Below are 13,413 nucleotides of genomic sequence, written 5' to 3'. Positions count from 1 at the left end.
TATGAAAAAAGCCAAAAGTGATTGAAATCAAGTAAAGCATATAGAAATTTTTATTATTGTTGTTTCACAGGATATTCAATGGAAAATTATTACTTTAATCTTTTTTACCTGAAAGATTACGGTGGAAGTAGGAGAGACGGCAACTATATGTAAATAGAGAGATCCAAAGCTACAGCAGTGGCTGTTAAACCTTGTTCGTCCGAGTATACTAATTCGGTTGTGCATAGCCGAATATTGAGATTGCTCACAAGGGTCACCCCCAACCAATGCGGCAATAGGTCTAATACCACAAGTGCAACTTGGAATGCGATTGAGTGGTGAGAGTAGCAGCTGTACCAAAACCCTTTAGTCCTCCTCTAGGAGCACCAAAGGGTTCTAGCCAGAGCCACTGTTAAAGGTATACTGCAGGGAATTTGCAACTTTCTCTGAAATCGCTGAAATTGCATTCGGGAGATGCAGTTATCAAAAGCTGTTTTGTGCACTGCTTTGAGATCATTGTACTGGCAAGTTATATTTTGTAGAAGATGGCTGTAAAAGTGTGAACTTTCCTTAGAACTAGTGCTAGGTAGTTTTTAATGAGGAATTATATACAACTCTGAAAAGTTTTGTTAAGCAAAAGCTGTAAAGAACTGTATTAACACGATAAGTACAAACCATCTTCTCTTGGTCACGTGTCAGTGTATGTTGTGCCTCGAGGCTCCTGTATTGTGCTCTTTCTGTGATGGGTTCCTTGCGACATAGGCAAGTGGCTTTGCCTTATCAGTGACCTTAAAGCAACTCGCACTTCCTTTAGTTTTGCACTTGTACAATCAAGCACAAGAGACGAATTATAGGGTCATTCAGCACTACACATCTTGCATCTACAGTACACCTAATGTGGAAAGCCTGGGAGTGTTGCCAGTAATCTCTCTGTTATGCTTTTCTCACTCCGAATTTTTTTTTTATACTGTCCTCAACAGTTGAAAACGCAGCTGAGTTGATGCAGATAATTTTCGGATAATGATTGGGTTTGTCCGCACATTCACGAAGCATGCTTGGGTAGAAATACAGAAAAATACCGAGTTCTCAATATACACTAACTATCTTAAACGCAGTGGCGAACTGATTGTAATCTTCATTTATCGGAATTTGTTTTTGGCAGAATCACAAAGTGGCAGAAATATGTGTAGGTGGTTTCTTCACATTCACATTCAAGAGACTAACAGACCAAAATGTGTCATAAATTATGATGGAAATGGCAAGCTTTTGCCTTGCAATTGAGGACAGCAGTACAGGAAGCAAAAGGATTTATTTATCACTGAAAATCTTATCAAATGAGCTAGAGTGTTACATTGCTGTGAAACCTTGCCGTTACCGGTGCATCCCACCATATGGCCACATCTCGGTGAAGTATTAGAGTGCACATGATTTTTTCTTTTTCTTTCACGAGTGTTCATGTTCTATTTTAGTTTATGCACTCTCTGGCCATCACTCTGCTGATTATAAATGCTCCCTTCACTTCGCCAGTGAAGTGCGTCTAGCTTCTGTCACTCAGTGGAACCACAATGTTTTGCATTTCTTGGCTGCAATGGCAACCACGGTCATTTAATGCTTGCATAGACTTAGGCATTTGTCAAAGTGCCATAACGTCTGGGTGCGGGAACTCATATATATATTATTCTCTTCTGTAAAAAAAAATGAATGTCTGGCAGCAGAGCTTTCTTTTTATATTAGCTTTCAATACATCCTTTTTGCCTGCCTGTGATTGACATTTTGCTCATTTATCATGGTTTCCAGCTTCTTCATACAAACAAAAGACCAGTAACATCAACTGATGAAAATATTCTTGGTAAAAACTTTTCTACAGCATTTCTAATAAAAATTTCATGGAATGATTACCTTAGAAGTATGTTTTTCATCGTGCCGAAAAGATTAGGTGTTTAAACTTTTGTAAGGTGTGAGAAATGTACTCATTTTGCAAAGCCATTGTTGTTGCACGTTGCAGCCATAAAAAGTTTGCAATCTGCAGTTCTCGTAGGACGTAAATTCACTAAGGTGTAAACAAAAAAAATGAGAGATATAGTTAGCTGAGGAGGAAAAACTCGAAAGCCCATCATATTCTCCACTGTAGCCATAGAAAAAAGTCTAGCTCTTCCGCACGATGACACAGCTAGGCAGCTCCAAATGGCTTTATTAACCACTGGCTGTTTGTGTCACAGGAACACTTTTGTTCCTAATAGAGTGTGCATTAAAAAACGTTTTGCTTTTTGTCCTGTAACTCATTACATGATGGAACTGAAAGAATTTACATTTAAAATAACGCTTAGAAATGAGCTCAGTCCTACTTCACACATTTTGATTCAGTTTTCACTGGTGGCAGCACGCTAACTGTGACTGGTGCATCTGTTGACTAAACTATCAGTGAACAGCAGTTGATGATTTTTTTTATTCTAGGAAGCAGCTAGAAGTTCAATGGCACAAGGTTGGTTCTGTGGGGGGCACGAGGTAAACCAGCAACTTTTGATGTACAGACTGATGTACAGACGTCAGCAAGTCTGCCCGGAGTGCTCGAACACCAACCTGTCGCACAAAGAAAATGAAATTTTTGAGCAGGGGCCCAATTCTAGGAACAATGATGGCGCTATACTGAAGGTGCATAGGCATACTACTTGCACTGACAGCTACACTTTAGCACTAATAGAGCAGCCCAGACAAAATTTCACTTTGTTCGCTCCGCAGCACACCTCTCCAGCATTGTAGACGTGCCAACGACTGCACTAGTGGTGAAAGTGTGTTGCTATTGCTAGGGGGAAGGACTATACAACCAAGGCACAGCAAAAGCCAAATATTATAGTGATTGTGTTCAGCCATTTCGCTGCTAATATGTTATTATTATGCTATTATGAATCAAATCATATAAGAATACCCAAGTACAGATGCAGATCTGCTAAGCGAACTCCAAAGCAGATATCTCAATACCGGTAGCAACCCCAATGCTACCTATGAGTACAAAGGGGTTCCTAATGAAGACTTCGACAGAGAGACCGCGGAAGCGGAAATTTGGGCCGCAATTCGCCATTTACATACTACCTCTCAGCAATTAACGACTTAATGAATGAATATTGGAACAAAGGTGAACTTTCGCAGATGTGGAAACACGTGAAGGTTGTCTTTATTCCTAAACACAAAAAGAAACTAAGCATAGAGAACTTAAGGCCCATCTCTCTTACGTCGTGCTTAGGTAAACTTATGGAACATGTTATTCTAAATAGGCTTTAGAACTACGCAGAAGAGAATGACCTTCTGCCCAGCTCAATGATTGGCTTCAAAACTCAACTCTCTACTCGGGACGTAATGCTTCAGTTGCATGCAGAAGTGATAGATCCCCCTAACAAAACCGGAACCAAAGCGATTTTTGCCTTGGATCTGGAAAAAGCCTTCGGCAATGTCTCTCATGAAGCCATTCTCCAAACCCTCGCCAACATAAACGCAGGGAACAAAACCTTTAATTACATTCCTTCCTTTCTCTCGGGAAGGACTGCGGAGCTAAGTATCGCAGGACTTGCATCGGACAAAATAGCAATAGGAGACAGAGGAACCCCGCAAGGATCAGTCCTCTCTCCCTTCTTGTTCAACCTAGCAATGATAGGTCTGCCTCCCAAACTTGAAGAAATCCAAGATCTTCAACACTCCCTATATGCTGACGATGTCACCTTGTGGGTAGCAAAAGGTTCGGACGCTCACATAGAGGAAACGCTTCAAGAAGCAGTGAATGTAGTCCAGTCATACACTAACCAGATTGGGCTGAAATGCTCACAACATAAGTCTGTACTAGCAGTGAGAAGGAAAACGCAAGACAAAGTAGAGATAAAAGTCTGCCTGCACGGACTACCCATACCCACAGTTGATACTATTACAGTGCTCGGGCTCTACATCCAGAGCAATAGGAAGAGCAATGTTACTATCAACAGGCTGGAAATGACTGCGATAAATCACTAGACTGATACACAGAGTAACGGCAAGAAAGAGGCTGACATTTGTCGTCTTATCCATGCCTTTGTACTAAGTCGATTCACATACTCTGTCCCTTATCTCTGCCTCATTCAATCTGACAAGGAGAAATTAGACACTCATTAGAAGCACCTACAAGGCTGGGCTAGGTCTACCCAGAAACACTGCAACCGAAAAACTTCTCTCACTTGGGATACACAACAATGTAGAGGAGCTGATTGCAGCTACAAAGACTAACAAACTCTAAAGCAGGCAGACAAATTCTCAACCGCATGAGAATTAATGCCGAACCACTAGCCAACCACTAGGACCACTACCAAGAGGAGCTGGCGACAAAATTATCTCCAAACCTGTGCCTAAAAACATGCATCCCTCCTTCCATGAAGGCAGGAGGAAAGCTAGAGCTAGGGCCCTAAACAGAAAATACCGAAATCACGATGGGGTGGTGTATACCGACGCCTTGGATTACTATATGGCTGACGGTGCCGTTGCTATCTTTGTAATTAAGCAGTACAGTAAGTAAATGCGTATCAGCTGCTTCGGTCAAAGTCCGCTACTCGGACCAGGAGGAAGAAGCCGCAATTGCTTTAGCCATCGCTACAGCAGATGCGGACATAATTGTCACTGATTCAAAAACTGCCATACGTAACTTCTCGCGTAGCAGAATATCAAATACTGCCAGAAACAGCCTCGCGGATATCAGACTCGACAGAGAGATAGAACTCATATGGACACCTGCCCACTCAGGGTACCGAGGCAATGAGGCTGCTCATCAACACGCTCGAGGTTTTGTCGGCCGAGCGGTGAGACCTAATGCCGAGGAACTTGAAATGGAAGAATTGCTCACATACAGCGACCTACAGCGACATACCCCTGCCAGCATTTTAGTTCATCGGGACAGTTTGCCCATATGATAACAGTAGCAACTAGTGCAGCTCCCTCATGACTGCATGGGCAGCAAGAGCGCAAGTATGCTGCAAGGGAATACACTGTCAAGGTTAAAACATGCCAAAGTTAATACTTTTCTTGCTTCGTGCACACTGACTACAAATGAATTACTTCTCCTCTATGTGAAAACAGTAATAGACTTTGTTTCATGCATTTTGCCTCGCTTAACTGATCAGTATTAGACACATACCTTCACCAAACATTGCACTTCGGGCTGGTAGCAGAAATAAATGGATTAATATATTGTACCAATAAATGATTATTAAACATTTACCACTTTGTTCGCAAGAAAAAAAAAACATTTTTGCAAATGTGTGTAACATGCAAGGCTGATTTTGTTAATGCCCACATCACATTGACACAGATAAAGTAGCATAGTGTGTACCAGTGAAAAAAGTGATTTCTAGTCTGTGTTTGTGCTAGGCTTTGTTTCTGCTGCTGTCTGCAATCAACAAACTACATTTCTAAGGATTGCATTTGCAAAAGAAAATAGTACTCATATTAAGACATGCTAGGCCGAGGACCTGGGTTCAGTTCCAGCCATAGTGGTCGTTACATATCAATGAAGGTGAAATGCAAGACACACTTGCAATGTCAGTGCACACGAAGAACCTCAAATCAATGGCATTAATGCAGAGCTGTCCACTATGACGTCTCTTATAGGCAGTTTTTCTACATCACTTATGGAAGTTAAACACCATATCCCACACCGAAGGAGGAACAACACTTTCTTTACTGACCAAATAAGTGAAAAAGAAACGAAACTTGCGATTGCCCTGGCCTTTAACCCTGATGCTGAAGGAAAGAAAATGTATTCAGAGGCAGCAGCTGGTGGTGGCAATTTCCACCTGAGCATGGATATTCAATGAATGCTTGTTTTAATCTGAAAGTAAATCTCTAGAAGGAAAATTGTTGAAGGGCGACATCTGCAGGTTTTGTTGATGCTATATTGCCATTTATGACACTGTGAGCACCCTTTCACTCTTATCTACTACCCTGCGAAACTAAAAAGCAAACAAGATAGCTTTGAACAGTGCCACATTGCTGCAATACCTAAGCAACAGCTGCACGAGCTGTTTAAAGCCACTTGCAAAATACACAAATCATTTTCACTACATGCACGGCGGAAGGTGTTTGCACGCAGTAGAGGCACTCAGAAAAGTAATGTATCAGCTTTTGGGGTTGAAGCACAGCTACAAACGGTCGCCTTTATTATTTTTTTATTTTTAAGCAGGCCTTTGCTTCACCGAACGGTTTAGGTGGGGTTCTCACCGAAATACAAAGCGTGCGATAGCATTTCGGAGCCGATTTGCATGTTAACGATATCACAAACCTGCACTGAGAGCCACGACGGGTTTCATGACGCGGCCGTGCACCAGCGATCGAAAACGTGCACAAATAAACCGCATTTAATTGATTCGTGGCAAGACTAGCCACTAGAGCACTAGCCTCATGCAGTCTTTGGGGTAGTCTCGCGGCACATCACGCACGCACATCCAACGGCTAGCAGCAACGTTACTAGAACAAACTCTAGCAGTCAGCACAAGGGATCTTGCGGAAATACAAGGCTTGCGTTCCCTCATAAAATAGATCGCATTTCGGGGCCGATTTGCATGTAAGCGGTATGTAACAAACCTGCGTCTGAGCCACGATCGGGTTTCGTGGAGCGGCCGAACGCCAGCGATTGAATCAATGCACAAATCGCATTTAGTTCATCCGGGCAAGACAAGACGACTAGCCTCATGCGGTCTTTGGAGAAGACTCGCGGCACAAGTATAGCACAAGAGCGCGCACACACATCCACGCGACAACGCGCATCGCACGCTGCCACAACACGAGCGCCGAGGCCCATGCCTTGAGTCGCTAGCGTGGAATGGGGGTGCCGGCCGCAGCTCGTAACAGCCAGCCGAAGGCCTCTTCTCCCTCTCCATCTTCGTTTTCCCCCTCGCGCCGCATCCGTTTGTTGGGATCGGATATACGCCTCCGGGCGAGTCAATCGTCAGCACGAGGATAACAGGGTTTCAGACGCGCGACGTGGGCAAGCTCAGTTCGTGAAGAACGTCGGCCACTTTTGGTAAGGCGCGCAATCCGATAGGTGAGGTCACTAATTGCCTCGAGGATAACATAGGGACCGATATAGTGCGCGAGCAGTTTCTGACTTAAGCCACGCTTCCTTAATGGACGCCAAAGCCAGACCATATCTCCAGGTAGGTAGGTGACGTGGCGATGGTGGTCGTCGTAGCGGGATTTCGAGCGCTTTTGTGAGGCGAGAGTTCTCAAGCGGGCTATCCGGCGGGCTTCTTCAGCCCGGCACAGGATCTCAGCAATCTCAGGTTCGTCGTCTGTGGAGAACGGGAGGATGGTGTCGAGGATGTGTCGAGGAGACCGGGCATAGAGGAGAAAGAATGGACTGTAACTTGTTGTTTCCTGTTGGGCGGTGTTGTATGCGTATGTTATAAATGGTAGCACAGTGTCCCAGTCCTTGTAGTCGGCGGCGGCGTACATTGAAAGCATGTTGGTGAGTGTCCGGTTGGTTCGCTCGGTCAATCCATTTGTTTGCGGATGATACGGGGTAGAATGTCGGGACTGCGTTTGGTACAAACGAAGGAGTTCTTCGACAACATCAGCGGTGAACTGACGCCCTCGGTCGCTGATCAACACTAGGGGAGGCCCATGGCGCAGTATAACAAAGTGCAACAGGAAGAGGGAGACTTGGTGTGCAGTAGCCGATGGAAGGGCTGCCGTCTCACAGTAACGAGTGTGGTAATCAGTGCAGATGACGATCCAGCGGTTGCAAGAATGAGACTTGGGAAAAGGTCCCAAGAGGTCTACCCCGACTTTCTCAAAAGGGGATCTTGGAGGCGTCACCGGATGAAGAAGACCAGGAAGAGTGCCGGCGGGGCGTTTGTGACTCGCACACTGAGCACAGCTAGCCACATACTTCTCAGTGGTTTCACGCATCCGGGGCCAGTAGAAACGTTCTTGGATGCGATAGAGCGTCCGCGCAGATCCCAGCTGTCCCGAAGTGGGGTCGTCGTGCATAACGCGCAAAACAGAGGAGCGTAGGCTAACGGGCACCACCAGAAGGTAGCGGAGACCAGTGGGAGAATAGTCCTTTTTGTACAAAAGACCACTCCGTATACAATAGGGACTAGAAGCTGTAGGGTCCTTTGCAGCAGTAAAGAAGGGTTGGAGATTCTAATCTTTCCTCTGCTCAGTGCGGAACGTACGGGTATCGGGGAATGGAGGTACAACCGCAGCGATGTAATGATCAAAATTGTCGGCGTCACATTCCGTTGTGGGAAGCGGTAAACGTGAGAGACAGTCCGCGTCAGCGTGCCGGCGTCCACTCTTGTACGAAACTGTATAACCAAACTCTTGTAAACGGATTGCCCACCGTGCAAGACGGCCAGATTGGTCACGGAGGTTTATCAGCCAGCACAGGGAATGATGATCAGTGACCACTGTGAAGGGCCGCCCGTATAGATAATAGCGAAACCGCTGAACGGCGAAAACTACCGCGAAGCATTCTTGCTCAGTGATTGTGTAATTGCGTTCAGGTTTGCTTAAGGAACGACTGGCGTAAGCAATAACATGTTCCTTGTCGCCGTAACGCTGAATCAGCACAGCACCAATGCCAACACCACTGGCGTCCGTGTGCAGTTCCGTTGGAGCAGAAGGGTTGAAATGCCGGAGAATCGGATGTGACGTTAGTAAAAACTTGAGCTGGCAAAAAGAAGAGTCACACTCTGATGTCCACTCGAAGGGAGCGTCTTTGTGGAGAAGGCACGTAAGCGGGTTAGCAATGTCAGCAAAACGGGGAATGAACCGGCGGAAATATGAGCACAGTCCTAGGAAACTTCGGAGTTCCTTCACGTTCTGAGGTGTTGGAAACGATGCAACGGCCGCGGTCTTTTCAGGGTCAGGTCTGACGCCTTCACGATCGACGAGGTGTCCTAGTACCAAAATCTGGCGCTCACCGAAGCGACACTTCTTCGAATTAAGTACTAGACCGGCGTTTTTGAAGCAGTCAACCACGAGAGCGAGGCGTTCGTTCTGCTCTTCGAATGTCCGGCCAAAAATGACGACATCATCGAGGTAGCACATACATATTTGCCATTTTAGTCCCCGTAGGATAGCGTCCATAAATCTCTCGAAAGTTGCAGGAGCATTGCAGAGCCCGAAAGGCATTACATTAAATTCAAACAGGCCATCGGGTGTGATAAATGCCGTTTTTTCCTTGTCGTCAGGGTGCATAGGGATCTGCCAATATCCCGATCGCAGATCGACGGATGAAAAATATGATGCCGAGAACAGACAATCTATGGCGTCATCGATCCGCGGAAGGGGATACACATCCTTCTTTGTTGCAGCATTCAGACGGCGATAGTCGACGCGAAAGCGCCATGTACCATCTTTCTTCTTCACCAGAATTACAGGGGCGGCCCAGGGACTGCATGACTCTTGAATAACACCCTTTTCCAGCATATCCCGAACCTGCTCACTGATCACCTGGCGTTCTGTTGGTGACACTCTGTACGGCTTCTGTCGAATTGGGTGTGAGTAGCCTGTGTCAATGCGATGCCGGGTACGTGTCACGGGAATGCACCGTGAGCCGCTAGGCTCGGAAAAATCAAATATGGAAGAATACTTGACCAGTAAGGCCTCCAAAGCGTCACACTGGTCCCTGGTTAGAGAGCAGCTGATCATCCGATGTAGTTGCGAGTCAAGGGCTGGAGCGGCAGCACTTTCGCCAGGTGCATCAGTAACCAAAGCCACCGACGGGGCGTCGTCTTGGCTACAGGTCGCAATCTTCATATTCACAGGCAAAACTACTGGTTGCGAAGAACAATTAATGGCCCACAGCCGTGAGCAGCCCTTGACCACCGACAGTAGGCAGTGAGGAACCAGAATGTATTTCTTTGCACAGTTAGAATGAAGCGGTGCCACTGTAGCGTCGAAGGTGTCGGAAGCACGGCTGGGGCACAAAACTGGGACGCACACCATAGACAAGGCTGGCACATTGGTATCCTCTGTTACACAGAACACATCCTCACGGACGTGTGGCTTCTCTAAGAGTCCAGAAGGAAGGGAACCATCAACGCAGAGTTCCCCAGAGCGGCAGTCGACCGTAGCGCCACACATTCTCAAAAAGTCAATACCTAGAATTATGTCATGCGTGCATTGCGAAAGCACTGCAAACTCCGCTGCGAATACCGTTCCACCCAGGGACACCGAAGCACTACACATTCCCAGGGGACACAACACCTCACCACCCGCGCCATGAAAAATCACATTTCTGTCCCAAACAAACATAACTTTGCGTCCTAACCGCTTCTTAAACGATAAACTCATTATTGAAATGGTTGCCCCGGTATCCACTAAAGCCATTGTCGCCACACCATCCACAAGCACATAGACCGTATTCTTTAACATAAAAACAGATGGAGGAATTTCTTCAGGCAGCGCACAGTCTCCAGCGGCCTGAGCCGCGCTGACTAGTTTTCCGGCAAAGGCGATGCCGACCGCCGTCGCGGCCGTGGTGACGGAAAGCGGCGCGCAGAAGAGGTAGGTGGTGGTGAGACACCTCGTTCGGAAGCAGGAGAGTGGTTGCGCGGTCCATTGGTCTGGGGATATTCATACGAAGATGGGGGCCATTGCCAATTAGAGTCGTAGAAACGGTTACGTGGCGGAGCATTTTGGACGGGCCGATCGTAACGGGTGAGTTGGCGGCTGCGGCAGTATCGAGCTATGTGCCCCTCAATGCCGCAGCGTCGGCACACGGGGGCTGTGCGACGAAAAACTTGTTCCCTGGAGGGCTCCGAGGAGACAGGGTGCATTGGGTAGCGAAACTCATCTTCAGGTCTTCGGGTTGGACGACGGAAATAGCGAGTAGGTGGTGGTTGAGGATGATACTCATAGTGCTGATCATAGTGCGACAAGAAGTTAGTCGGGCGCGAGTCGTAGCGAGGCGGGTGACCAGGGCTATCGAACCTTGGCGTTGGGCTGTTGGAGCAAGCGTCCGCGTGTGCCGTATTGATAGAATTCACAACGGGCATCGAAGGGAGCAAGGAGGGAGGCCCTCGAGAGCCGACAACGTCAGGGGGTAAAGATGATGGAGACCGTACAGGGGGCTCAAACCGCTGCAGTTCCTCGCGAACTATTTGCCGGATCGTTGACGACAAGTCCATGAAGTTATCTTCAATGCTCGGTACAGATGGAACGTTGGCGAGCCGCCCAAATTTTTGGCGTTATGCGACGAGTCTTCAATGTCTTGAATGGGCGAACATGCCGAATTACATCACAGACGGCGTTCAGGTCGCCTTTGGCAATTAGAAAATTATAAACATCATCTGCGATGCCCTTCAGAAGATGTCCTACTTTATGTTCCTCGGTCATATTGGCGCTTGCAGTTTTGCATAGCTTCAGAACCTCCTCTATGTAAGTTGTGCATGTTTCCCCAGGTAGCTGAGCTCTGTGCGTAAGCGTGTGTTCCGCTCGCTTCCTTCGTGCAAGACAGTCGCCGAAGCACTTCCGCAATTCAGTAACGAAACGGTCCCAGGTGGTAAGAGAGTCTTCGTGGTTTTCGAACCAAACAAGAGCGGTATGAGTTAGGAAGAAAACCACGTTTGCGAGCTTAGCGGCGGCGTCCCATCGATTGTAGCGGCTCACCCGTTGGTAGTGGGCCAACCACTCGTCAACGTCCTCGCCTGCCGCTCCCGCGAAAGTCCGGGGCTCCCGATAGTGATGCGAAGAACTGTTCGCTGCGCCCGCAAGCCGGTCTTCAGCCTGGATAACCGCGTCACCACGAGCTGCTTGCGGGTCATCGGCCGATTGCATGGCGCTGGTTTGCGGTTCGAGGCCCGCAAGGCGACGACTCCGGCGAGGCTCCAGTTGTGTCGGTGCTGTCTGTAGAGCCAGGGATCGTTACCCGGCTTCTCCACCACAATGTTACGCCCTTAGCGTCGCGACGGAGACGTTCTAGTCGGTTCAGTACGCTAGGTACACACGGCTAGCGGGAACGACACAAGTGCCACAAGACAGAGGTCGAACGGGCGCGCACACTTCTTCTTCCTCTTCCTTCTCTCTTCCTCCTTGCTCTGTTTGAGAACAAGTCCGTAATAATGTGAACAAAATGCAGCGGTTGCAGTAGTTGAGAACACAATAGAAAATGCACGTTTCTTGACAGCGTCAGCTAAATAGCAACTCTAGCAATGCTTCATCGCAGGTCTGCATATTAACGGGATAGTGCTAAAGGCTTCATTCCCCAGGAAAATCTGGCGTCGGTGTTGTTGGCGTTGCGAATGAAAAACCACAGGCAAGGCTTTTGGCAGGTATTGGCAGGTAACATGGCCATGTACTGACTGGGCGTTGGGGTGTGTGATATCGCAAGACCTTCAAGACCTTCACCTTCAAGATAGAAGGGTGAGATCAGAATTCAGCCATCCAAGAATCCTGAGGTAGACGTGCACGCTATCCCTGGGCCACGCTGGCACATATTTACGGCTTGGTTAAATCAGCAACATTTTTTTCAGGGCTATTGAGTTCATGTTTTCCAAGTGGAATTCTTTTTAGCGTGACACATAAGGGGGACTGTTTAACTGGCGCTCACTGCTGGTGGGCGGTGGCCACGGAGTGATTGTGACAGCCTGTGGTCTGGGCAGACAACAAGTGAAGGCATGGTTTAACTGCATGATGACCTCAGAAATAGTCACTACTGTAAGCAAAGATGCCACTCAAGCTGCCACATGTTGAATGCTCAAGCATTCAGGAAGAAAAGGAATGTGTAGCTGCCGAGTCATCACGGACGTTTTAATCGCCCACGAAAAACAATTGTGATAATATTAAAGTTGGACAATTTTAACTTGCAAGCAAATTATCCCGGTTACAATTGTGCTTGAAATAATGTGGTGCACCTTTATGCGTGCAGTGGGTATGACGCATGTGATGGCCTGTCATGGATAAATGGCTGAACTTCTACTATATATGTTCACATCCCACGAACCACTGCTACATTTCAGCATTCAGGCGGCTAAAAACTACTGAATGCATCTTGCTATGCTGCACAAGCTGCAGAGTGAGTTTTCATCATGACTATTCACTCCGAAGGAATAAACCACAAAACAGAAGTGCCATCACTCAGCCATTTGCACTTTTTCGTTACATTCTTGTAGTGTCCACTTAAAATTCAGAACATTGGACGTCTGTTTGGGGCAGCAGAGATTTTGTTCACGCGCCTATCCATGGTAGTGGCACCAAAATGCATGGGCCCCAATCAGCACATGCGCATTTTCCTCTTGACCATTGTCCAGATGAGTTTTCATATCACCTATGCCTAAATACATTGAAAAAGTTTGTCCCCAGAAAACTTGTCCATAATTCAAGTCTTCTATAATAACGAAGGTTGTATTAACAAAGCAGGACTGTAGTGAGTTTAGCCAATTTCAGAAAATATCGAAGTCATGAGAAATAATT

General features: G+C 47.0%; 1 long non-coding RNA gene across 1 annotated transcript; it reads right to left on the bottom strand.

The window, feature by feature from the left end:
* Window positions 1-1,269: 1,269 nt before the first annotated feature.
* Window positions 1,270-6,907, bottom strand: LOC146177485 (uncharacterized). Its single transcript, XR_014701038.1, has 2 exons — window positions 6,574-6,907; window positions 1,270-2,559 (listed from the first exon to the last, which is right to left on the bottom strand). It is a non-coding gene; the product is annotated as an uncharacterized LOC146177485 (long non-coding RNA).
* Window positions 6,908-13,413: the final 6,506 nt, after the last annotated feature.

The sequence above is a fragment of the Amblyomma maculatum genome, chromosome 10 (assembly GCF_055883805.1).
Source record: "Amblyomma maculatum isolate TAMU_Amacu chromosome 10, ASM5588380v1, whole genome shotgun sequence".
In the NCBI taxonomy this organism is placed as follows: Eukaryota; Metazoa; Arthropoda; class Arachnida; order Ixodida; family Ixodidae; genus Amblyomma; species Amblyomma maculatum.
The sequence above is the reverse complement of the archived record's forward strand: the minus strand, read 5'-3'. Positions and strand labels throughout refer to the sequence as shown.